Source organism: Moschus berezovskii, chromosome 16 (assembly GCF_049115385.1).
Source record: "Moschus berezovskii isolate FMDL1 chromosome 16, NW_MosBer_1.0, whole genome shotgun sequence".
NCBI lineage: Eukaryota > Metazoa > Chordata > Mammalia > Artiodactyla > Moschidae > Moschus > Moschus berezovskii.
In genome coordinates this window covers 68,789,654-68,814,782 of record NC_142475.1, presented here as the reverse complement: position 1 = coordinate 68,814,782, position 25,129 = coordinate 68,789,654, and the positions used below count along the sequence as shown (strand labels likewise).

General features: G+C 40.1%; 1 protein-coding gene and 1 pseudogene across 1 annotated transcript in view; one reads left to right on the top strand and one right to left on the bottom strand.

The window, feature by feature from the left end:
- The first annotated feature begins 1,724 nt into the window (after positions 1-1,724).
- Positions 1,725-25,129, top strand: part of SGK3 (serum/glucocorticoid regulated kinase family member 3) — a 116,105-nt gene continuing 92,700 nt past the window's right edge. The window contains exon 1 of the mRNA XM_055432581.2: positions 1,725-1,860. The gene's annotated coding sequence lies outside the window, so the exon portion shown is untranslated. The remainder of the gene's footprint in view (positions 1,861-25,129) is intronic.
- Positions 14,897-15,252, bottom strand: LOC148775273 (RNA guanine-N7 methyltransferase-activating subunit-like protein pseudogene; annotated as a pseudogene).

Here is a 25,129-nt window from a genome sequence, read left to right as displayed (position 1 = left end):
GAACCCAGAGTCTAACAAAAAAACTATATTTTAAAAAAAACTCCTTACTTGAATGTACATGAAACCTTTTATAAAGACATAAACATCAGCTAGATATTGCTGAAAATTCAGTGTAAACTTGGAAATTGGAAACGTAAAAGAAAATGGAGATATGACCTATATCTATAGGTGAATATGATTAATCAAAGCGATTGGCCTTAAAGTGTGTCCTTTTAATTAAGTGAAAGAGTCCTTTAATAGTTCTTGAATATAGGGACGGGGGACCTGGTGGGCTTCCGTCTATGGGGTCACACAGAGTCGGACATGACTGAAGTGACTTAGCAGCAGCAGCAGCAGTGTTCTGAGACGGAGCAGGCAATGGCAAGCCACTCCGGTACTCTTGCCTAGAAAATCCCATGGATGGAGGAGCCTGGCAGACTGCAGTCCCTGGGGTCACTAAGGGTCGGACACGACTGAGTGACTTCACTTTCACTTTTCACTTTCACACATTGGAGAAGGAAATGGCAACCCACTCCAGTGTTCTTGCCTGGAGAATCCCAGGGAAGGGGGAGCCTGGTGGGCTGCCGTCTATGGGGTCACACAGAGTCGGACACGACTGAAGTGACTTAGCAGCAGCAGCAGCAGTGTTCTGAGAAATCAAGCTATTAAATTGCGGCTCTCAGATTGTAAATGCAAAATATCCAAAGTCTTATTAGCTTATCAGTTGAACATTGCCCACAAACCTTCCTGTCTTGGAATGTTTGTGGAAGATGTGTGTGTGTGTGTGTTGTGTTCTTCACAGTAGGAGGACAAATTTCTCTTGAAAAGAGAATGGTTCCCAGATGCTTGTTTTTCAAACAAAAATTTTAAAAAGTTGAAAAATAGTAATAGCTAGGTATTTGTCTATCATCTCACTTGGAGTTCATTGTCACAAAACTTCCTTTTGTCTGAGAAATTTTTCAGTCCAGTGAATATAGCTTTCATTAAGAGATCACAGTGATCACTTGATTTTGTTACCAAAGGAACTTCTTTAGCTTCTCTGTGCTTTATTGTGTGGATTGCTTTGTGTGGACCACAGAAAAAATATACAAAGGACCACTGGCGATATGTTGATTTGTATCTATTGGATTTTAATATCTACTGTACTTTATGCCCATTTTCCCAACATATACATATATATTGAGAGAGAGGGATCCAAAAATAGCTGTGGAAAGGAAATTTCTCTGTACACAGGATGTGCCACTTTGTGAAAGCGCTCTCCCGTCTTACAAAGGCCAAAACTCTGCTGATGAAAAAGTAGAAAATTGTGCAAATAATGCTAAATGAAGCACAGCTTTTCCCCTAAAATTATCTGGATACTTCTGCATTACACCCCTACACATGCCCACCTGGCCATTCCCGGGTGGCTCTAGGGGAGCCTCCGGGGGTCGGGCGGTCCTGCCCTCTGCGCGCACCAGGGTCAGAATCCCCAGTCGGGCCGGGCAGGATGGCCCACAGCGCTTCTAGGGCCCAGGGCAGCGGTCACTACAAGCGGAGCAGCGGAAAACCCCGGGGAGTCTAGGCGGGTTACCGCGGGGTCCCCCGAACTTGGCGCCCCGGGCGAGGCGGGGGGCTCTCGCGGGGGTCCTCGGGGAAGCGGGCGGAGCGCGGGTCTCCGCGGCTGGGGTCGCGGCTCCGGCCCGGGGCGGGCCGCCCCTCAGCCCGGAGCTGGCGCCTTCCCCGCGCGCTGCCGCTCGCCCGGCTTCGCCCTGCGGGAGGAGCCGGCCGCCGTGACGCGTCTGGGAGGAAACGCCAGCGCCCGGCGGCCCTGCCGGGAAGGAGGAAGCACGAGAGCGCTCGGCTCCGCGACCGCCGCGCGGGGAGGCAGCACCGCGGAGCCGGGTAGGTGCGGGGCGGCGGCGGCCCGGGGCTGCGGGGTGGGCGGGCGGCCGGGCCGCAGTCGGGCCCTTGGACGGGTGGGGCCGGGCGGGGCGAGGGGACCCGGGCCTCCTCGGCTGCCTCTTTCTGGAGCAAACGTGACTTTCCCGGGTCCCGTGGCGGCGCCCCCGTCCTTCAGCCAGGAAACCTCCGCTTTGATCGGGTGGGAGAAGCAGTTCCCTTGCCCAGCCCTCGACTCTGAGAGTTTGTGGTCTTTGTTTCCTCGAGGTGAATTCGGTTTCTGCTTTCCTATTTCTAAACGCCCGAGGGGTGTCCCCGGGGACGGATGTTGTTAATCCGAGTGCAGCTTCGGAGCCAGGAACCGGGAGGGTGGGAGACCCCGGGAGAGTGGGAGACCCACCTGAGTTCGAAAGTGGGTGCAGGTTACCTGTGAGAATCTGCGAGGGCACGGAAATCCTTAACCTGTTGTCAGCGAACCTGCCGTCTGAGACCTTAATGCGTGGCTGTCCTTTAAGCTCTCTGTGGTTTGAAACCTTTTCTGTCCCTTTTAACGTGCATTTGGTTCTGTTGATTCCCAGTTGAGCATTGGTATGTGCCATCTAGAAATGCTTTGAGATTTTTAGATTTTGTCATTTTTAGTGGTGGTTACAGGGAGAGACAGAAAAGAGAAAGAATTCATCTGTTGAAACTTAAACTCTTAGGTTATTTAATTTAGTAGTGATTTCTGAACCACGACTAGCGTTTCAGTTCTGCACAAGACTGTACAGGGTACACTTGAGATGCAGAACACGACAGTTTCTAAATCTTTCTCAGGGTAAAAAAAAAAAAAAGAGTAGACCGTTGTGTGTTTTGATTCTCTACTTTGTCAGTAGGTTGATCATTGACCCAGCCAACCTCGGAAGTGCTTTTTTATTTATCAAACACTTAGGTAGCTCTGACATGTGTTAGGCTCTTTCTAAGTGTTTTATAAATATTAACTCAAATTATTAACTCAAAATGTTAAATTATAGCAGTTCTAGCAGTGTCCAGGCTGTGCATACTTCAGTTCCTTGAATGTCATTGCAAGAGCTTTTAGAAACAGAGGAAGTTTCAGGCATATTTTAGGACTGGGTGTGCCTTCTAGCCGGCTTGGCTTCCAGTCCAGTAAAGCAAGCCATCACCCATCTACTCCCCTGGGGGAAGAGAGTCTGGAGAGAAGGGAGTGAGAACTCTTCTTACATATTTCTGGCCAGATCGCTAGCATCTTCAATATCATGGTCCTTCTCAGCGGACAGAGTGCCCATCCTTAACTAACTCTGAGGAGACCAGAACTTCCCCTTTCTTCAGTTGCCACTGCCCTGAGCGTAATTCTGTTTCCTTCCTAATATATTTGACAATTAGTTTGACTGTAGTTTAGGTTTCCCTGGTGGCTCACATGGCAAAGAACCCGCCTGCAATGCAGGAGACCCAGGTTTAATACCTGGATCAGGAGGATCCCCTGGAGAAGGGAATGGAAACCCACTCCAGTATTATTGTCTGGAGGATTCCATGGACAGAGGAGCCTGGCAGGCTATAGTCATGGGGTTACAAAGAATCAGACACGACTGAGCAACTAACATATACACACAGACATGACTGTAGCTTAGATTTGAGGGTCAGACTGAACTTGAAATGTACTATAAAACAGAACATTTTCCTTTGAACGCATCCACATAACAAACAACACTTTGTAATTTTACTACCATTTGCTGTAAACTGTAAAACTCAGGTAACACTGAGTTGATGGGTCAACCTTCTAGGTAACCATTTTGTGATTTGCAGATATATTGAGAGAATATTTTCCAGAGTTAAGCACCTTCTTCAAATGGGTGCCTTAGCCTGATGGCCAGATGGAAACCCAGAACAGTGACTGAAATAAATATGGTTCTTGTCATTATGGTGATTATGAATCTAATGTCAAAATCCGCACGTCATACTAGCTTTCTCTGTTTCATATATTTAAATTTCCAGGGAGATGATGAAATGACACTCTGAGCCTTATTTAATAAGATTATGAAGTGTCTTCTGGAAGCAAGAAGGCTCACTTTCTTCTGATATAATTTTATGGTACATAGACATTCTTGAGTTCAGTTTAGCCAAATGGCAACCAACACTTCCATGGGTTACAGAGTGCTTCCGCATATACTTATTTGCTCTTCAGAGAGACCTCATGAGGTGGATAGCCAGTTTTCATTCCTGTTTTTACAGATGAGGAAACTGAGGCATAGAAATATGAAAGTGCTTTAGCCTGGATAGTACAGCTGGTAAGAGGCAGAGCTTGAATGGAGAGCAGTTGTGTGATCAGTGCCTGGCACGTGCCAGCCTGTAATAAACATTTGTGGAATGAATGACTCCCAATGACTTCAAACTTCTTGCTGTATTTAAAACATTATGTGTTGAGTTGTCACACCATAGATGAGTTGTGACTAACGGATTGCCAGGCCTCTTTTTCAAACAGTATCTGCTACAACATAATTTCTATAAAAGGGATGAGCTGGAAAGCCCTTTGAACTCATTTCTTGGAACTGATCATCTCTGGTGTTTGAAAAAGCAAATAAGTTGGTTATTTTTTTCCCTTTTTCAAGCATCCTACTTTCCCCGCCTCTGATTTGGAGTTGCCATTGGACACATGGTTCTCATGGTTGTGTTGACAACTTTCTTGTCTCTTCCTGATCATTCGAGATCATTTTTAAGGACTGCCAGTCACTGTAGGTTTTCATTGTAAGTGAACTCAATTAAGCCACCTGGGTTTATGAGCAAGTTCAAACACAGAGATCATAGGTATTGTAATTTTTTTGAAGTGTTTGACATCACTGCCATGTTTTTTGAAGTGTTACAATTACCGTAGTATTTCAAAAAACAAACAAAAATCCTCATCTTTTCTCCTTCAAGTGTAACTGTGTATCCTAAAGTATGTTTCCTCTACATGGATAACCTTCAGTGAGAGAGGAAAATATGGCTATTACCTGGTGGGAGGAACTGGGAAGGGCTATGGAGGAAAATGAGAGATGGGGTGGGCTTTCCCATGAGGAATTTTAGGTGTTAAGAAACCCTTAATGAAGCCAGACTGAGTCATCTGCCTGTCAACGTTCTTTTGTATGGGGGTGGAATAAAATACTTTTGAAACCTGCCTCGTTTCAAAAACTACTTTACCTTTTCCAATCCTCAGGGATTTTTTTTTTTTTCTTCCCTTTTTGAAAAATTCCTGTAATTACAGGCTAAAATTGCTGATTCATGAAACTCAAATTATGTAACATGTTATTCCTGACAGAAACAGCCCCCACATTATGTTAAGGGACTTAGTGTCTCCGTTTTCCTTTACCTGTTGCATTCTTTATGGTGGAGTCTTTGTTCTCATGTCACTTTTTAAAAAATTTAATGGAGAAAGATAGTACTGATTCCACATCTGGGAGCTCATGTCAAAGAAATTTTAACTCCATACTAACTCTGAGTTGTCATTGCTGAAGAAGACAACATGGAAATCCGATGTTGGAGGCTGTTTCAGAGTCTCAAGAAGTAAAATGTTATTGCCTGTCTGAAGCTGAGCCAGAGAGTTTTCAAGGAGAACTAGGCAGGGTCAAATCTTCTTGCCCTTGACCAATTTCTCAGGGCCTTTCCTGTGTCTGACAGGTCCCGAAAACCTGCTTTAGTTCATCTCCTTGTAGCCACAGTTTCTTCCATTATTCAACACAGAAAACTGTTTTCCTTGGGTGGGCAATGAGGGTGAGTGAAAGAAGGGTGATTATGTAAGGCAAATTGTGCCGGCTTCCCTGATAGCTCAGTTGGTAAAGAAATCACCTGCAATGCAAGAGACCCCGGTTGGATTCCTGGGTCCGGACGATCCGCTAGAGAGGGGATAGGCTACCTACTCCAGTATTCTTGGGCTTCCCTTGTGGCTTAGCTGATAAAGAATCTGCCTGCAAAGGGGGAGACCTGAGTTCAAACCCTGGGTTGGTAAGATCCCCCAGAAAAGGGAAAGGCTACCCACTCCAGTATTCTGGCCTAGAGAATTCCATGGACTGTATAGTTCATGGGGTTGCAAAGAGTCAGACAAGACTGAGTGATTTTAAAAAGAAAAAAAGAGAGGGATAATATGTAAGATGGAAAGTGAGCTTCCCTGGTGGCTCAGACGGTAAAGAATCTGCCTGCAATTCGGGAGACCTGGGTTCCATCCCTGGAAGATCAGGAAGATCCTCTGAAGGAAATGACAACCCACTCCAGTATTCTTGCCTGGGAAATCCCATGGACAGAGGAGCCTGGTGGCCTACAGTCCATGGGTTTGACACAACAGTGCGACTAACACATCTAATATATTCAGATGCACAATTGAACTCACTGATGGACTAGCCAATCTACTGGCTGCTGGATGAAAAGTCCTCAGTCCAGTGGGGTTTCACTAAGGACTTGACTAACTGCTTCCTTGAGTTGAAAAATGAGAAGGAACTTTATTATTCTAGTTATTTACCTCCTTGTTTTTTAAAATAAAAATAGGTCAAAGTTAAAATAATCTGATTTCCAACTCAGCATCCACACATGCAGACAAATGTGTATAAGGACCAGTATATAGACTATATAATCTAATGCACATATATATTACACACGTGTGTGTGTGAGTTGCTCAGTTGTATATGGTCAGCTAAAATGGAATATAGACATGCTCTTCTTAATTTCTTAGTTTCCCAAGAAAACACTGTATGTTGTCTTTTTTCCCATTTTTATTTTAGTTTGTCTCATATTTTCTAAATATCCTTTTTAATTAAAAATGTATGCCCTTAAATTTAAGCAGTTGAGAAGTGTGTGAAATAAAAAAATAAGTCCTCTTCACTCTAATCTTACTGACGAAGGTAACTGCTGGGTTTTTATTTTCTTCTAGTCTTGAGCCCATGCTTAAATAAGTATGTATATCTGTAAATATACACAGAGTTTTTTTAAAATGGGATTCATTCTATACAGTTTGTCCTTTTATCTCTTATTTAACACCTTATCATGGACATCTATAGGTCTGCACCATTGGTTTTGGCAGCTGGATAATATTCCACTTTGTAATTAATTTATCCATTTTCTATTTCTCTTATCTATATGTTCACTCTTTTGTATCTTTTAAAAAATATTAAATCACCAAAGTAATACATTTTTAAGAAAAATTAAAAGAAGAAAAAGAGGAAATAAGAATCATCAGTAAACCTACCACTCAATCACTGTTAGCATTTTAGAGTATATTTTGTAAACTTTCATATCTATGTGTATGTCCATATTTCCAATGCCGTTAAAAATTTCCCTTATACAGGGTTGTTTTGTTGCTTAGAGAATCATGTTTGTTTAGTCAGCCAACGTCAGAGATTCCAGGCACTTTGGAGCCAGTTATTTTACTGTATTTCCTGGCCACCTGCCATTCCCCAAACCTGAATAACACTACTGGAAATTCATACTGGTGCTCATAAAGGGGATGAGGTGAGGGTGTGGGATGGACTGAAATACCCATCCAAATCAGCATAAAGCATGTATCCTGTTGATGGAGGTGAGTCAACATTTGTGTTCTGTGCACATCTAAAATACAAGATATTTAAGAAGAGAAATGATAGAATATTCATATATCATCAATTATAATCATAAAAGGAAAACCTGAAATAATGGGCCTGAACCAAGGGAAAAGTGTTGAATTCAGTTGAAGATTAGAACAGTTGAACTTTAGATGTTTTGAAATAGTTTCCTAATGATAAGTACGTTGTGTGGAGTAATTGTCTTAACAGAGCTCCCTCCAATGGTAGGAATAGGTGACCTTGAAGTTTCTTGTGATCCTCATGCTTTAGGCTGTCTTAGAGTTAGTAACAGTTGATTTAGAATAATTTCATGCATACAGCTCTCTAGTTACTAACCCCACCAGCTTTTCCAGACAGTGTCTGTCTGGGCTAATCTCTCCACCCTCTTTTTCTCCTACACAAGCTGTGACCCACACTTTCCTCCTGTATCCTTCTGTGGCTTCCCCCACTTTCTGAGAGTTTAGTCCCTCTTTTAACCTTTTTCTCTTTATTCTCTTTTCCTGCTTTTGCTTTAAGAATATTTCTCTCTGTCCTTTCTCCATTCCACCCTCTTTATTTTGGTCTTGAGCAAAAAAGATACTAATCATGGTGATGCTGTTAAGAACAAGCCTTTAATAAGGAAAAGGAAAGCTTTTAGTTTGGGAAGAAAGGTAGACATTATAAAGAGCTAGTGTTTGAGAATACCCAGTAATTCCTTCCAAAATTTCCACAGAAGTCTCCACCTACCTCTTCGTCTCTAAATAAGCTGTTTTTTTCCTTAAGCATTGGCATGTATGATAAAATTTAAAACTATTTATAATTTTTTTTGATTCATGTCATGTCAGTAGCATTATTTTGTGCTACTTTTTTTTTCTCATTGAAGATGTTAACCATGTTATAGATTGAGTAGAGAGTGTTTTGGTCTTAAAAGCTTACTTCTAGATAAGACCACTGTTCCCTTTAGAAAATATTGGGTAGGCCAAAAATATTGTACGGGGTAAGCTTAGACATCTGGTTTAAAAGCAACCTCTTTGTCTTTAAGTAGAAGACGAAGAAGGCTCAGTTCAGTCATGTCCAACTCTTTGCAACCCCGTGCAAAGAATGCAGCATGCCAGGCTTCTCTGTCCATCACCAACTCTTAGACCGAAGGTTAGCAGTCTTTGAGAAGTGTTATGTCAGGGTTCCAAACTCTTTTCTTCATCAGCAGAGAAAGGCATTGGTGAGAAGCACATGTAGATCAGCCTTCCATTCTTGGGAGTTAGAGAAGTGGTGCTGGATGCAGGAATATCCCTGGAAGCTCACTTAAGAGATACATGTGGGTGATTAAGCCCAGGTAGCTGACTTCATAGCAACTTCAGCTCACCTATAACGGGACCTGAGCCAAATATTATAAGGAGCTCAGGACCAAGGCAATAGCTATTTAGGCTGCACTGAGAATTAAGACCTATTTTTTCATAAGCAGGAATGAAAAAGGTTTTTAAAAAGATATTTTTATCCGGCTTCCAGACAGCCTGGTGGTAAAATTGATGATGGCTTAAACATGAAAGCACTGTTTTATTTGCTTATTTGAACCTGGACCACTGTAATAAACAGTCAGAAGTTAAGACTTTACTGTAATTTTTAAAAAATGGTTCTTAGTTTTATATTTCTCAGTGTACATATTTGTTCATAGTTTACATTTTAGTCCATTTCAACATCAGTACTTTTCTTTTTCTTTCTAATTTATCTGCTTTTACCCCCTACTCTCTCTTCTCATGAATTTTTGGTTTAATTTATTTTTTGTTTGTTGGGAAATGATCTTTTTAATCAATTAATGAAAGATAAGATGCTCCTGTGTTTGGCTGCAAAGGATTTTTCAGAGATTTATGAAACTATGCCCCCTTCCTTGAATTTTGTGTCTGCCATATGCTGGGCTGTGCTTAGTTGCTCAGTTGTGTCCAACTCTGCAACCCCATGGACTATAGCCCTCCAGGCTCCTCCGTCCATGGGAATTCTCCAAGAAAGAAAGTATTCGGTATCCAGGAGTATCCAATAGACTGGGTTGCCATGCCCTCCTCCAGGGGATCTTCCGAACCCAACGATCGAACCCAGGTCTCCTACATTGCAGGCAGATTCTTTACCATCTGACATGCTGCTGCTGCTGCTAAGTCGCTTCAGTCATGTCCGACTCTGTGCAACCCCATAGATGGCAGCCCACTCGGCTCCCCCGTCCCTGGGATTCTCCAGGCAAGAACACTGGAGTGGGTTGCCATTGCCTTCTCCAGTGCATGAAAGTGAAAAGTGAAAGTGAAGTTGCTCAGTCGTGTCCGACTCTCAGCAACCCCATGGACTGCAGCCCACCAGGCTCCTCCCTCCATGGGATTTTCCAGGCAAGAGTACTGGAGTGGGGTGTCATCGCCTTCTCCGCATGTCTGACAGATTTTCTTTATTTCTAATTCCTACTAACATTAACGTCATTTATTTCTGTTCCTCCTTTTAAAAGTCCACTCAAGTGTGAACAGAAGCCCCTGTCCCATTTAATTTATTTGTTGCTTTAATCAGTCTACCACAAAGAGGTAGGTGACTTAGCCAGCAAAATCAAATTCATTCAGGCATAGCAAAGGAATTTTAGTTCAGGAGACCTGGATTTGATCCCTGGGTTGGAAAGATTCCCTGGAAAAGAGAATGGCTACCTACTCCAGTATTCTTACCTGGGAAATCCCATGGACTGAGGAGCCTGGCGGGCTACAGTCCATGGGGTTGCAAAGAGTCAGACACGACTGAGCGACTAACACACTTTATAGTTCAGGACATGCAAACTATATAGAACTGCAGGTGAGTCCAAAGACAAAGGAAAAGAGAGGTCTTTTCTCCAGAAAAGGAAGAGAAGTTGAGAGGGACTGTTTTTGAACAGAAGTCCTTTGGAGGAGAGAGAAATCAGGGTTATGGCAGCCCCTTATTGGCTTAGTTGTTGACTTCTCATTGGCTGGGCTGATGCTGAGCAAGGAGAAAACTTCCTTCCTCCTGCAGGGGTATATGAAGTAAGCATCCTGTTGAGGTCTGCAAGCAGCCACCACCAGGATAATGTGTGAAAGCCCCCGCTTCAGGGCTTCCTGACTATAGTTTATCTTATTTTAAAATTTTATTATTTTTTTAAACAATTTTTTCCCTATTAAATTTTTTAAATTGAAATATAATTGACTTACAGTTTTATATTAGATGTAGGTATATAACCTAGTGATTCTATATTTTTATACAATATAAAATGGTCACCACGGTAAGTCTAGTTACCATCTGTCACCATACAGAGTTATAGTTTTATTGGCTGTGTCCCCTATTCTGTACATTACATTCTCATGACTTATTTTATAGCTGGAAGTTTGTCCCTTTTACTGTTCCTCACCTATGTCACTCATCCCCTCACCCTCCTCCCCTTTGGCAACCACCAGTTTGTTCTCTGTATTTATGAATCTGTTTTTGTTTTGTTATGTTTTTCGTTTGTTTTTTAGATTCTACTTATAAAAGTGAAATCATATGGTATTATCTTTCTGTCTGACTTATTTCACTTAAGCCTAATACCCTCTGGGGCCATCCATGTTGTTGCAAATGGCAGTGTTTCATTTTTTGTGACTGAGTAATATCCCATTTGGGGTCACAAAGAGTCAGACACGACTACAACTTAGCAACTAAACAACAACAGCAAATTAGGGTTCCAGCGCTGATCTGAAGCTGGTCTGGTCTACTTAGCTTTACCAGGGGGTCCCCTCTGCCTTTGAGAAGGGGATAAAGGCTGACTCCTTTCAAAGACCCTCATCAGAGAGAACAGGCAGAATTGATTTATAGGTAACTCTGATTACCATCTACTGATGAGGCTGTGGTAAATGAGTTTTGAAAACTGGCCTTTCATTTTTACTGTATGGTTCTGATATGGTATTCATTTTTCATCTAGAAACTGCTGCCAGACCTCAGGAAAGAAGAGGACTGAAAATGTTTTAAATATATTACTTCCCTAATAGGAGCTAAAATCCTAAATTTAATTCCTGAATATGTTAAATTCTGAACCTACAGAATTTGAATGTCTTATTTGTGATCTGTAGAGTTGTCAAGTTTCTACTGTTAGCAGCCAATATCCAATGAACTTTACCAACTCTAACAAATGCTGTTGCCATATTCTAAAATCCTGTATTGGTGATAGCCAGCACCATTTATATTAATCCTTGGAAACAGAGCCATCCGCAGATACCATCTATCATTTTGCTGATTCTTGTTGGGTATTAGCTAATGCAAAAATACTGTGTCTTGGCAGAAAATATTCTTTAAAGGATGAGCTCCTGTTAACTAGTAGGAATGAAAGAACATTTTATATTTCTATTATCTAATAAAATATACTTATGTTTTGAACAAATGGTGAGAAAGACACTGAGGAAATTCACATGCCTAGAAAAGTTTAAAATGTCACAGAGGTGAATGGAGAAGACAGAATAAACCCATAGCATATTCTCTTACATTTAATATTTTAAAGAGAAAAGCAGCTTTATTGAGACTTAATTGATATACCATCAAATTAATCACTTTAAAGTGTACAATTCGGTGCTTTAGTCACAGAGCTGTGCAGGCATCATCACTATCTAATTCCGGAACGTTTTCATTATCCCCGCCAAAACCCTGGTCTCATTAGCAGTCTCTCATCTTCATTTCCTGCCAAACTCCCCCCACTACCCCCCCCCCCCGCCGCCGCCGCCGCCGCCGCCGCCGCCGCCGCGCCTCTGGCAATGATCAGTTTACTTTCGGTAGGTGTATGCTTAGTGGCTAAGTCGTGTCCGACTCTTTGCGACCCCATGGACTGTAGTCCTCCAGGCTCCTCTGTCTCTGGGCATTCTCCAGGCAAGAATACTGGAGTGGGTTGCCTTGCCCTCCTCCAGGGGATCTTCCCGACCCAGGGATCGAACCCAGGTCTCCCTCATTGCAGGCGGATTCTTTACCACCTGAGCCACCAGAGAAGCCCCTTCGGTAGGTGTGTTTGCCTATTTTGGATATTTCATAAAAAGTGAAATCTTACAGGAATTTGCTGGTGTTCCAGTGATTAAGACTTGGTGCTTTCACTGATGTGGCTCGGGTTCAGTTCCTGGTTTAGAGAACTAGGGAGTGCCTAGAAAGTTGCTTGGAGTGGCCAGAAAAAAAGTGGAATCTTAAAATATGTGGTCTCTTGTGACTGGTTTATTTTACTTAGCATAATGTTTTTGAGGTCCATCCACATTGTAGCGTATAGTACTTCATTTATTTTTATTGCTGAAAATATTCCAGTTTTTCAGTATATCATATTTCGCTTATTCATTTATATATTAGTGGATAGTTGGGTTGTTTCCACTTTTTGATGATTATTAATAAGGCTGCTGTGCATATTCATGTGCAGGCATTTGTATGAACATGTATTTTCATTTTTGGGTGTATACCTTGCAGCAGAATTGCTGGGTCATGTGTAACTCAGTTTAACTTTTTGAGGAATTGCCACATGGTCTTCCAGTGTCTGCACTGTCTTCCAGTCCCACCAGCAAGGTTTGAGGGTTCAAATTTCTCCGCATCCTCACCAACATTGATTATCTGTCCTTTTTGGACTTTTGTCATTTTAGTGAGTTTGAAGTGGTATGTCACTGAGGTTTTGGTTTTCATTTTCTTAATGGCTAATGATATTTGTAACCTTCTTCTGAGAAATGTCTATTCAGTTCCTTTGTCCATTTTTTAATAGGGTTATTTGTCTTTTTTGTGGAATTGTAAGAGTTCTCCGTATATTTTGGATGCACAGATTATATGGTTTACAAACATTTCTCCTATTTTGTGGATTTTCTCTTTTACTTTCCTGATGGTTTTCCCTTGAAGCACTGAAGTTTTTAATTTTGATGATGTTCAGTTAATTTTCTCTTTCATCACATGTGCTTTTGATGCCATATTATTCATCTAAGAAATTATTGCCTAGCCCAAAGTCACAGTTTTACTACTGTGTATTCTTCTAAGAGCTGTTTTAGTTCTTACTTTTAGGTTTTTGATCTGTTTCAAGTTACCTTTTAGTTATGATGTGAGGTAGGGGTTCAACTTTATTCATTTGCATGTGGATATTCAGTTGTCCTATGTTGGCATTCATTCGAAAATCAAATGACCATAATTATAAAGGTTTATTTCTGTACTTTCAATTTTATTCTACCCGTCTTTTTAAAATTTTTATTTTTTGAGGTATAGTTGATTTACAATGTTATATTAGTTTCAGGTGTACAACATAGTAATTCAATACTTTTTTAGACTATACTCCATTTAAAGTTATTATAAAATATTAGTTATATTACCTGGGCTGTACATTACATCCTATATCTTATTTATTTTATACCTAGTAGTTTGTACCTCTGAATTCCTTAATCCTATCTTTCTCTTCTTCCACTGTTCTCTCACTGGTAACTAGTAGTTCTGTGTCTATGAGACTGTTTCTTTTTTAATTGTACCCATTAGTTTTACTTTTTATTTTTTTGAGGGAGAATACTTACAAGTATTTTACTTGAATAAAACCATTATAATGGCCATTAAAATGATGGGAAATATGGTGCTCATTATGAAAGGAAGTTACAGCATCACTGTATTTACAGAAGCGGAGGCAGCAAAGGTGTACATCTGGAGGTGAAATAATATTGTAAACTCAACCCACATTAAATGCCATAAAAGTAAATAGAGTCAAAACACACCATTATTTACATGTGACTGAGAAGGAAGAGAACATTACAGAGTTAAACTTTTGCATAACGTGTAATGTTTATGTTAGCAAAAGACTTTGAGTTTGTGTAAAATGACTGTATTCCTTAATCTCACCCACCACTCGATTGAGACACTGAAACCAAGATTGAGTCCTTCCTGATTTTACAGCTTTATTCTTGATATCCCTCTAAAAAGGCACCAATATGATTGTGAAGATGACTCATACCTATAGAGTAATTACCAAGTACCACACTCACATAACAACAGAAGCCAAATGAAATATACTACGATTGTTTTACCTTTCAATTACTACTGTGTACAGTACATCATAAGTAGGCATAGGGGTGCATTTAGGAGCTGATTGTACTCCCTGTGTAAAATTGTAGGAATGAGCACATCCGAGTGTAGGGATACTTCGTATCTTACAAATTAAAAGCAAGCATTTTCTACATAAATTTTTTATTTCTGTGTAAAATAAAGACAACTCCTGAAGGTCTAACAAGGAAAAAAATAGACAACATTCAAAGCACTATTAAGTCATGAAACAAAGACAAATCTGAGGTAGAAGTCAAGCAATATAACACACAACCTTTTTAGGGGAGTATTTTTTCCCAGCAACCATCATGTCTCTCCAGTAAGATGTAATTTTTAAAAAGTCCCAAGTTCCAAAAAAATAATTCATTTTCTACAATCAGATGTAAAACTATGACCAACAGAAAATACAACACAAACTTTTGTCATATTAGCAGAGTAAATAATTTTACTAAAAGTTGCTGACACTTCTATCAGTAGTTGCCACAGGGAGGCCTTTGGTTGTAACCATAGTGTCCATATTGACGGAGGTGGTAAGGTTCTTGTCTGTGCTGGGGGTAATTGTTACCCCAGAATCATCCATGCCATTTATTGGATCGATTGTCACTTAGCCATCCCTGCCTACTGTCCCTACCTCTAAACTATTATCTCACAGCCGATTGCCTCTATTTCTCAGGTTGCCACCAGCTCTGCTATTCCATTCCTCAACCATCAGAGGAGACTCAGGAGGGTGTTTCAGGTATTCTTGGTATTCCTTGTCATCTTTTGTGAATCCGTTGGCAAACATCTCTTCAAAATTTGGAACAGCTTCAGAAGTGTCAGTCATTCTGAAATTCCCAGGGATCTGAGGTGGCTGTTGTGTTTAATGTTTAGATTGTGTAGATCTCTGGTCCAGGGTGCTGGCACAGGACCTCTGTGTACACTCCTTCAGCTTTCCCAGGTAGCAGTTAGTTTTACTTTTTAGCTGCCACATATAAGTGGAAAGCTCTTTTTGTCTTAATGCCGGTGCCACACTGTGTTAACTAGCTTAGTGTGGCTTTGTAGTAATTTTACAAACAGGAAGTATGAGTCCTCCAACTTTGTTCTTCCTTTTCAAGACCACTGTATTATTTTGGGTCAGTTGCATTTTCATATGAATTTTAGGATCAGCTTGTCAGTTTATGAAAAAATTGGCAAGGAATTTTGACAGGGATTGAATTCACTCTGTAGATCAGTTTAGAGAGTATTGCCATCTTAACCGGAGAAGGCAATGGCAGCCCACTCCAGTGCTCTTGCCTGGAGAGTCCCATGGACGGAGGAGTCTTGTGGGCTACAGTCCATGGGGTCACTAAGAGTCAGACATGACTGAGCAACTTCACTTTCACTTTTCACTTTCATGCACTGGAGAAGGAAATGGCAACCCACTCCAGTGTTCTTGCCTGGAGAATCCCAGGGATGGGGGAGCCTGGTGGGCTGCCGTCTACGGGGTCGCACAGAGTCAGACACGACTGAAGCGACTTAGCAGCAGCAGCAGCCGCCATCTTAACAGTATTTAGTCTTCAGATCCATGAACCTGGGTTGTTTTTCCATATCTTGAAGTCTTCTGTAATTTTTAAAAATTTATTTTTATTTTTGGCTGTGCTGGGTCTTCTTTGCTCTGTTTGGGCTTTCTCTAGTTGGTGAATGGGGGCTACTCATTGTTGCAGTGTGTGGGCTTCTCATTGTGGTGGCTTCTCTTGCTGTGGAGCACAGACTCTAGGCTGCATGGGCTTTAGTAACTGCAACACACAAGCTCAGTGGGTGTGGCTCGTGGGCTCCAGAGCACAGGCTCAGTAGTTGTGGCACATTAACTCAGTTGCTCCATGGCATGTGAAATCTTCCAGGACCAGGGATCAAATCTGTGTCCCCTGCATTGGCAGTTGGACTCTTATTCAACAGGGAAGTCCTATAATTTCTTTTAACAATTTTCTATTGTTTTCAGTGTACAAATCTTGCACTCCATTAAAATTTATTCCTAAGTATTTTATTCTTTTTGATGCTGTTGTTAATGGAATTATTTTCTTAATTCATTTAATGTTTACTCATGCTACTGTACTTAATTTTTTGAGTATAATTTATATAACAATATATTAGTACAATGATTTTTGAATATTGAACTTGTGTTCTTCATTCTTTAAAAAAATTTTTTTATCTTTAAAAACTCTTAATTGGAGGATAATTGCTTTATACTGTTCTGTTAATTTCTGCTGTAAAACAATGTGAATCAGCCATATATATACATATATCCCCTCCACATTGAACCTCCCTCTCACCCTTCCATCCCACCTCTCTGGGTCATCACAGAGCACTGAGCAAAGCTCCTTGTGTTATACAGCAGCTTTCCACTAGCTATCTATTTTACACATACTAGTATTCACACCTACTGAACTGATTTATTAGTTTGAATAGTTTTTTTTGAGAATTGATTAGGATTTTTTATACAGTCAGTCCTCAATATCTGGGAGTTTTGCATCCCCAGATACAGAGGGTGGACTGTATTCATGTACTGTTTTATATAAGGGCTTCTGAGTCCAATTTGATATCTGCAGGGCCTCCTGGAACCAATCCCCTATGGGTACTAAGAGACAACTGTATAGAAGATCTTATCATCTGCTCATAGAGATAGTTTTGCTTCTTCCTTATCAATCTTTTAATCAAAATTTTATAATTTTTTCTTTTTATAATTTTTTTTCTTGCTTGGTTGCTCTGGTTAGAACCTTCAGTGTTAAAGAGAAGCCTTGTCTTATTCCTAGTCTCAGGGGAGGAGTATTCAGTCTTTCACCATTACATGTAATGTTAGCTGTGGTTTATTTGTAGACACCTCTTATTAGCTTGAGGAAATTCTATTCTATTCAAAGTTTATTATGTTTTTATAATTAAAGAGTGTTAAATTTTGTCAAATGCCTTTTCTGCATCCATTGAGATGATTATGTGGTTTTTATCCTTTATTCTGTTAATACAGTATATTACATTGATTGGTTTTCAGATGATAAACCAACTTTGAATTCCTGGGATAAATCATATTTGGTCATGCTATATAATCCTTTTCATATGTTCCTGGATTTGGTTTGCTGGTATTTTGTTGAGGATTTTTGCACCTATATTGATCTATAACTTTCTTTTTCTTTTTTGTGATATCTTCATTTGGGTTTTGTAATATCTTCATTTGGGTTTTGTATCAAGATAATACTGGCCTCGTTGATGAGTTCCTTTCTTTTCTTTTCTATGGGTGGTGGGAGATTTTGTGAAGGATTGGTATTAATTCTTCTTCAAATATTTGGTAGAAGTCACCAGTAAAGCCATCTGGACTTGGGCTTTTCTTTGTGGCACTTTTTCTTTTTTTAAAATTACTAGTTCAGTTTCTTTACTTGTTATGTATATATTCAGAGAAGTACTATTTCTTTTTGACTTAGCATCATAGCTTTTTTCTTCCAATGAATATGTTCATCTGGTTATCTACCAGATAATTTGTTGTATACAATTGTTAATAATATTCTTTTAAAATTCTTATTTCTGTGAAGTTGGAAGTAATGTTCCATATTTCATTCCTTATTTCACTTCAGTTCAGATGCTAGTAGTGTCTGATTCTTTGTGACCCCATGAACTGCAGCATGCCAGGCCTCCTTGTCCATCGCCAACTCCTGGAGTTTACTCAAACTCATGTCCATTGAGTCAGTGATGCCATCCAGCCATCCCCATCCTCTGTCATCCCCTTCTCCTCCTGCCTTCAATCTTTCCCAGTATCAGGATCTTTTCAAATGAGTTAATTCTTCACATCAGGTGGCCGAAGTATTGGAGTAGTCTTCTTTCTTTTATTCTTGATCAGTCTACGTAAAGATTTTCCAATTTTGTTAAAATTATCTTGAAGAACTAGCTTTTTGTTCCATTGATTTTCTCTGTTGTTTTTCTATTCTGTATTTCATTGATTTGTGCTCTAGTCATTATTACTTTCTTCCTTCTGGGGTGGTGGGGAACAGCAGTTCAGGAGAAAGCATAGATCAAAGAACAGACAACAACTACAGAAGAATCAAAAAGAATGTGAGAGTGGAAAATGTATAGAAGTAGAAGAAGGAAGAGGAGGAAGTAGTACTGAAGTCTTTATCGGTCCTTGGCAGAGAGGCCAGTAACCAGAAATGAACTCCTAGGCTTTCTAAATCTATATATGCCTCTGGAACGGAAATTCCTGAGCGTAAAGTGTGTTGTTGGAACACAGCCTCTTCTGTAGTGTAGTTATTGCAGTAATTGAATTACCTCTTTCCATTTATTTCCTGTAGCATGCTCTGTTTTGGCAACACTGGATGTCCAAATGAGAAGATGTGATTCTTTTATTAAAATCTTTTTAGCTGACTTAGGGAATAGATAATAGATGTGAAAATGCTTGCCATAGTTAAGGGCACAAAGTAGGCACTTGATAAATGTTGGGTGATATTAACTTGTCCATAACATTCTATAGTATTTAATAGCCTACATTAGGGAATTTGCAGTGCCTAGGTTATAGTGTTTGATCTACCAGTAATTTATTAAATGATCCTTAGCAAATGACTTTATTTTCCTTGACTTTAAATTACTCAAAATTCTATCTACCTCTAAAATTTTACAGTTCTATTCGTGTAGAAAAAAAGCTTTAACTATAGATTCTTCTTTTAATAGAGGTGGAAGTTGTTATTTTTGTTCTCAACTTTTACAATTTTGACTAGGGTACACTGTGTGAATAAGATTCTTTATAGCATTATCTAAAGCCAACCACTGATTTGTTTGAAAACAAAGGGTTTCTTTGCAGTGTCATTTAGCCTGGCATTGCCATGAATCCAGGAATTATTCTACACTAATCAGAGAACAGTAATGTAGTTGTATTTAAATTTAGAGTTCCACTGTCATTCACGAAGATGAATGGAGGTGAACAAGTACTTCTAACTTAATTTGCAAAAGTTCTAAATGTATTGGTGGAATTTTCTGCAGGAATCATAGTGAAAATCAGATTGGAAGCTTGGCTGAGGTCGTAAGAGGCTGTTGGAGAAACTGTTGTTACTTTTGTTGTATTTGTTTCTGAATCTGTGTGATTTTTAATTAAAAAAATTCATGGTCATGTAGATTTTAAATGTTGATATATGGTGTGACAGAGAATGAGACTGTGTGGTTGGTTACCTTAGCTTTTAAAGGAAGCCAGTGCCTGACTTTCAAATGCTGTGCAGAATCAAAATCAAATCAAAACTCCCTTGTTATCCTTTACACTCACTGCATGTGATACTGACACTTGTGTATTCTGGTTCCTACATGGGTGCTAGTTTTTCCCACACCAGCCAAGCCTGAGACATGAGCTGGATGTCCTACAGTTTAACTCAGTATTGACACTGTCTTCTTGAAGCTCCCACAGGTTAAGGGTTCAGTTCTGTATACCTGCACTCCCACCTTTCAACTGCCAATTGCGAATCCAGGTTGTTACCTGGGCTTCTGACCAGAGGCTATAAGTTGTTTTTCCACCACTCCTTTAAGTTCAATTAATTTGCTAAGTGGCTCTCAGTACACAGGAAAACAGCTTACTTACTAGATTACCTCCAGGTGCACCAACTTGGAAGCTCTCCGAACCTTTCCTGGGATTTTTTTGGAGGCTTCATTGCGTAGGTGTAGTTGATTAAATCATTGACCATTGGTGATCAACTCAACCACCAGCTTCTTTCCCCTCCCAGGAGGTGAAAGGAACTAAAATCTCCAAGTTTCTAATTACTCAGATTGATTGTCCTGGAAACCACTTCCCAGCCTTAAATTACCTAGGGGCTTTCTAAGAATCACTGCATTAATATAAAGTCAGGTGTGACTGAAAGAGACTTATTATATGAATAACAAAAGATTCCTATTTCACCTTTATCTCTCTTATCACTTAGGAAATTTCAAGGGTTTTAGGAGCTCTGTACCAGAAACAGACGAACCGAGTGTGTGTGTGTGTGTGTATATATATATATACATGAAAGTGAAAGTTAAACACTACATTTTATTTATTTTTTTAAAATTTATTTATTTTTTATTGGAGGCAAATTATTTTACAATATTATATTGGTTGGTTTTGCCATACATTGACATGAATTCGCCCCGGGTGTACATGAGTTCCCCCTCCTGAACTCCCCTCCCACCTCCCTCCTCCCTTTATCCTCCCTCTGGGTCATCCCCGCACGCCAGCCCCGAGCATCCTATAACATGCATCGACCCTGAACTGGTGATTCGTTTCACATATGACAACATACATGTTTCAATGCCATTCTCCCAAATCATCCCACCCTCACCCTCTCCCACAGAGTCCCAAAGACTGTTCTATACATCTGTGTCTCTTTTGCTGTCTCGTATACAGGGTTATCATTTGTATCTTTCTAAATTCCATATATATGTGTTAGTATAAACACTGCATTTTAAATTGAAGTGACGTGTTCATCACTCAGTCATATCCAACTCTTTGTGACCCCATGGACTGTAGCCTGCCAGGTTTCTCTGTCCATGGAATTTTCCAGGCAAGAATACTGGAGTGGGTTGCCATTTCCTTCTCTAGGGGATCTTCCCAACCCAGGATTTAATGTGGGTCTCCCGCATTACAGGCAGATTCTTTACCATCTGAGCCACCAGGGAAGCCCTGTTTATCCTGCAGTATAATTAAATAAGAGCTGTAACCACCTTATGTGACGCACATTAAAATATATCAATTTTTATATTTATTTGTATATATTATAAATATGTAAATGTATATTTATAAATCTTAATAGAAATCACAGTCTCATAGTACTGTACCTTGCTTAAAAAATTATTAAAGTTATGAGAACTAAAAGTTTTTTTTTCTACCTCTATTAAAGAAATACAATTTAAATATCCATTTGAGCTTTCATTGGAAAACCAGGAGGCAATCATCCAAGTGTAACTGTGGGTTTTTCTTTTTTTTAATTTTAAATTCTTGCTATTAAAGTTCATTTACCATAATTCTGTGTACACAGAATTATATTCAAACTTAAGTTCAGTTTTAAAAGGAGGGAAAAGTGGAAAACAAGTTGCGAAACAGTAACTTAGGTAATGGATGTTGGTAATGAGTCATTACGGTTGTTGTGTAAGTATGTACAGAAATGGGAGGCTCTATCAGGCATGCATCATGCATGCTAAGTCGCTTCAGTTGTGTCCAACTCTTTGCGATCCTATGGACTATGGCTTGCCAATCTTCTCTGTCATGGAATTTTCCAGGCAAGAATACTGGAGTGGGTTGCCATGACCTCTTCCAGGGGATCTTCCTGATGCAGGGATCGAACCCATGTCTCTTTAGTCTCCTGCATTGGCAGGCAGGTTCTTTACCAGTAGCTCCATCTGGGAAGCCCCTATCAGGCATACAGCTCTCCTAAAATAACAGATTCCCCAAATCCTTAGTGAAAAGGACTGTGTACACGTTCCATGGAAGTCACTTCTCATGCACTTTCTAATCATTAAAACATAAAGCCTGGGTCACTTGGGAAAGGTTTTGTGTAAGTGGTTGTGTTGAAAACTAGGTATTTGTAGGGTAATTCTACTCTGCTCTACCCTGGTCACCACTACCCACCTGATATAACCCTGTCTTCGTGGGTAGGATTGACTTTCAGACTTGTTTTTCTTGGTTAAAAAAAAGATGCAGGAATAATAATCAAGGAGCACTTTCTCATTTCCTCTGAGGTATTTAGCTACAGACTTAACATTTTCAAGTTAGAAAGCAATTTTATTTTATTGTCTGTCATTAAAGTTTACCACTCAGGTTTCAATTTTTATGTTTCTCTTATAATTAAAGCAGAATGAGTCTTTGGACTGTGGTATTTAATAGAACCTTTAATTGAATCTTTAAACTTTAGTGTAATTATATGTAAAAATAGAATGTTTATTTAAAATGGGTATGTTATAAAATGGAATGAGTGTCATTGACAGGCATTGTTGTGTACAGAAGTAGCAGGTTGCCTCTGGTGACTCATCTATTTTCAACTCCTATGACAGATTATACTAATAGTGGCTAAGAATGGGGGTCTGGATGACTCCAGACCGTAGTTCAAATAGTGGTTCATCGGTCACTTAGTGTAGAAACTAACTGAGCCTTTGTAGTTGACTGGTCACCTCACATCTTTAAAAACAGGCTAAAAAATGGAGGAAAAGAATTGCCCTTATTCTATCCTGCATACCAGGAGAGGCTAATCTTCTCAAAGCTCTTTTTAAAAATTGCATGCCTACATGTCTTAACCTACAATAGCTCTTTATGAGTTCAAGTCCAAACTCCTCACCCCATCCTGCCTATCTAGACTGATTTTGGGCAGCATTTCTACAGAATCAGTCTGTGCAGTTAGATCAGTTTACTTCATAGACAGAGGAGGCAGGAAATCTGGATTAGTTGTTCTCCTTTGGAGCAGATTTTGACTTTTCAAATCTAGGCTTTAGCATCAGTGTATAAATTTTAAAGGTGTGTGTTGGTAAACTAAACAAAATCTTTGTATTCACTAAATATTTATTGAATCCTGGACTGTGAAGTCAAGTGGGCCTTAGGAAGCATTACTACAAACAGAGCTAGTAGAAGTGGTGAAATTCCAGCTGAGCTGTTTCAAATCCTCAAAGATGATGCTATTAAAGTGCTGCACTCAATATGTCAGCTAATTTGGAAAACAGAGATGGACACAGGACTGGAAAAGGTCAGTTTTCATTCCAATCACAAAGAAAGGCAATGCCAAAGAATGTTCAAACTGTCATACATTTGTACTCATTTCACAGGCTAGTAAGGTAATGCTCAAAACCCTTCAAGCTAGGCGTCAACAGTAGTGAACCAAGAACTTCTAGATGTACAAAATGGATCTGGAAAAGGCAGTGGAACCAGAGATCAAATTGCAGACATCCGCTGAATCATAGAAAAAGCAAAGGAATTCCAGAGAAACATCTACTTCTGTTTCATAGACTATGCTAAAGCTTTTGTGTGGATCACAACAAACTGGAAAATTCTTAAAGAGATGGGACTTACCACACCACCTTATCTGCCTCCTGTGAAACCTGCGTGAAGGTCAAGAAGCAACAGTTAGAACCATAAATGGAACAATGGACTGGATCAAAATTGGGAAAGGAGTACATCAAGGCTGTATATTGTCACCTTGCTTATTTAACTTATATGCAAGCACATCATGTGAAATGCTGGGCTGGATGAATCCCAAGGTGGAATCAAGATTGCAGGAAGAAATATCAGTGACCTTAGATAGGCAGATGATTCCGCTCTATACCCTCAAGATGGCAGAGTGGAAGGATATGTGCTCATCTTCTCCTGCAAGAACTCCAAAATCACAACTAGCTGCTGAACAACCATCAACTGGAGACTGTTTGATCCCACCAAAAAAGGTACCCCACATTCGAGGGTAAAGGAGAAGCCCCAAAAAGATGGTTCGGTTCAGTCACTCACTCTTGTCCGACTGTTTGCTACCTCATGGACTGTAGCACGCCAGAACTTCCGTGTCCATCACCAACTCCTGGAGTTTGCTCAAGCTCATGTCCATTGAGTTGGTGATGCCATCTAACCATCTCATCCTCTGTCATCCCCTTCTCCTCCTGCCTTCAATCTTTCCCAGCATTAGGGTCTTTTCTAGTCAGTTTTTCGAATCAGGTAGCTGAAGTATTGGAGCTTCAGGTTCAGCATCAGTCCTTCCAATGAATATTCAGGACTGATTTCCTTTAGGATGGACTGGTTGGATCTCCTTGCTGTCCAAGGAACTCTCAAGAGTATTCTCCAACACCACAATTCAGAAGCATCAGTTTATGCTGGATCTTAGTTCCCTGACTAGGGATCAAGCCTTTGCCCTTTATAGTGGCAGCTTGGAGCCTCAACCACTGGACTACCAGGGAAGGTCCCTCATTATTTTCTTAAAAAAAAAAAAATCGTATTTTTCTTTCATGCATATAATATTTTCTGTCTCTGTGAAGTTTTTTTTTTTTGTAAATAAAAACCTTTGTCTATTCCTAGTATTCTATTTCCTATTTTTAATGTATTCTAGTTTTTTTTTTTTAATTTTTGTCCTTTATGTTAGTTCAGTTCAGTTCAGTTCAGTCGCTCAGTCGTGTCCGACTCTCCGCAACCCCATGAATCACAGCACGCCAGGCCTCCCTGTCCATCACCAACTCCCGGAGCTCACTCAAACTCATGTCCACAGAGTCGGTGATGCCATCCAGCCTTTATGTTAGAGGTTTCCTTTAAGAGCTTGATAATTATTTAAGAGTAAGACATTACTTTTTCAACAAGGTCCATCTAGTCAAGGCTATGGTTTTTCCAGTAGTCATGTATGGATGTGAGAGTTCTACTGTAAAGAAAGCTGAGCGCTGAAGAATTGATGCTTTTGAACTGAGGTGTTGGAGAAGACTCTTGAGTCCCTTGGACTGCAAGGAGATCCACCCAGTCCATCCTAAAGGAGATCAGTCCTCGGTGTTCATTGGAAGGACTGATGTTGAAACTGAAACTCCAATACTTTGTCCACCTGATGTGAAGAGCTGACTCATTGGAAAATACCCTAATGCTGGGAAAGATTGAGGGCAGGGGGAGAAGGGGATGACAGAGAATGAGATGGTTGGATGGCATCACTGACTCAAAGGACATGGGTTTGGGTGGACTCTGGGAGTTGGTGATAGACAGGGAGGCCTGGCGTGCTGCGGTTCATGGGTCGCAAAGAGTTGGACAT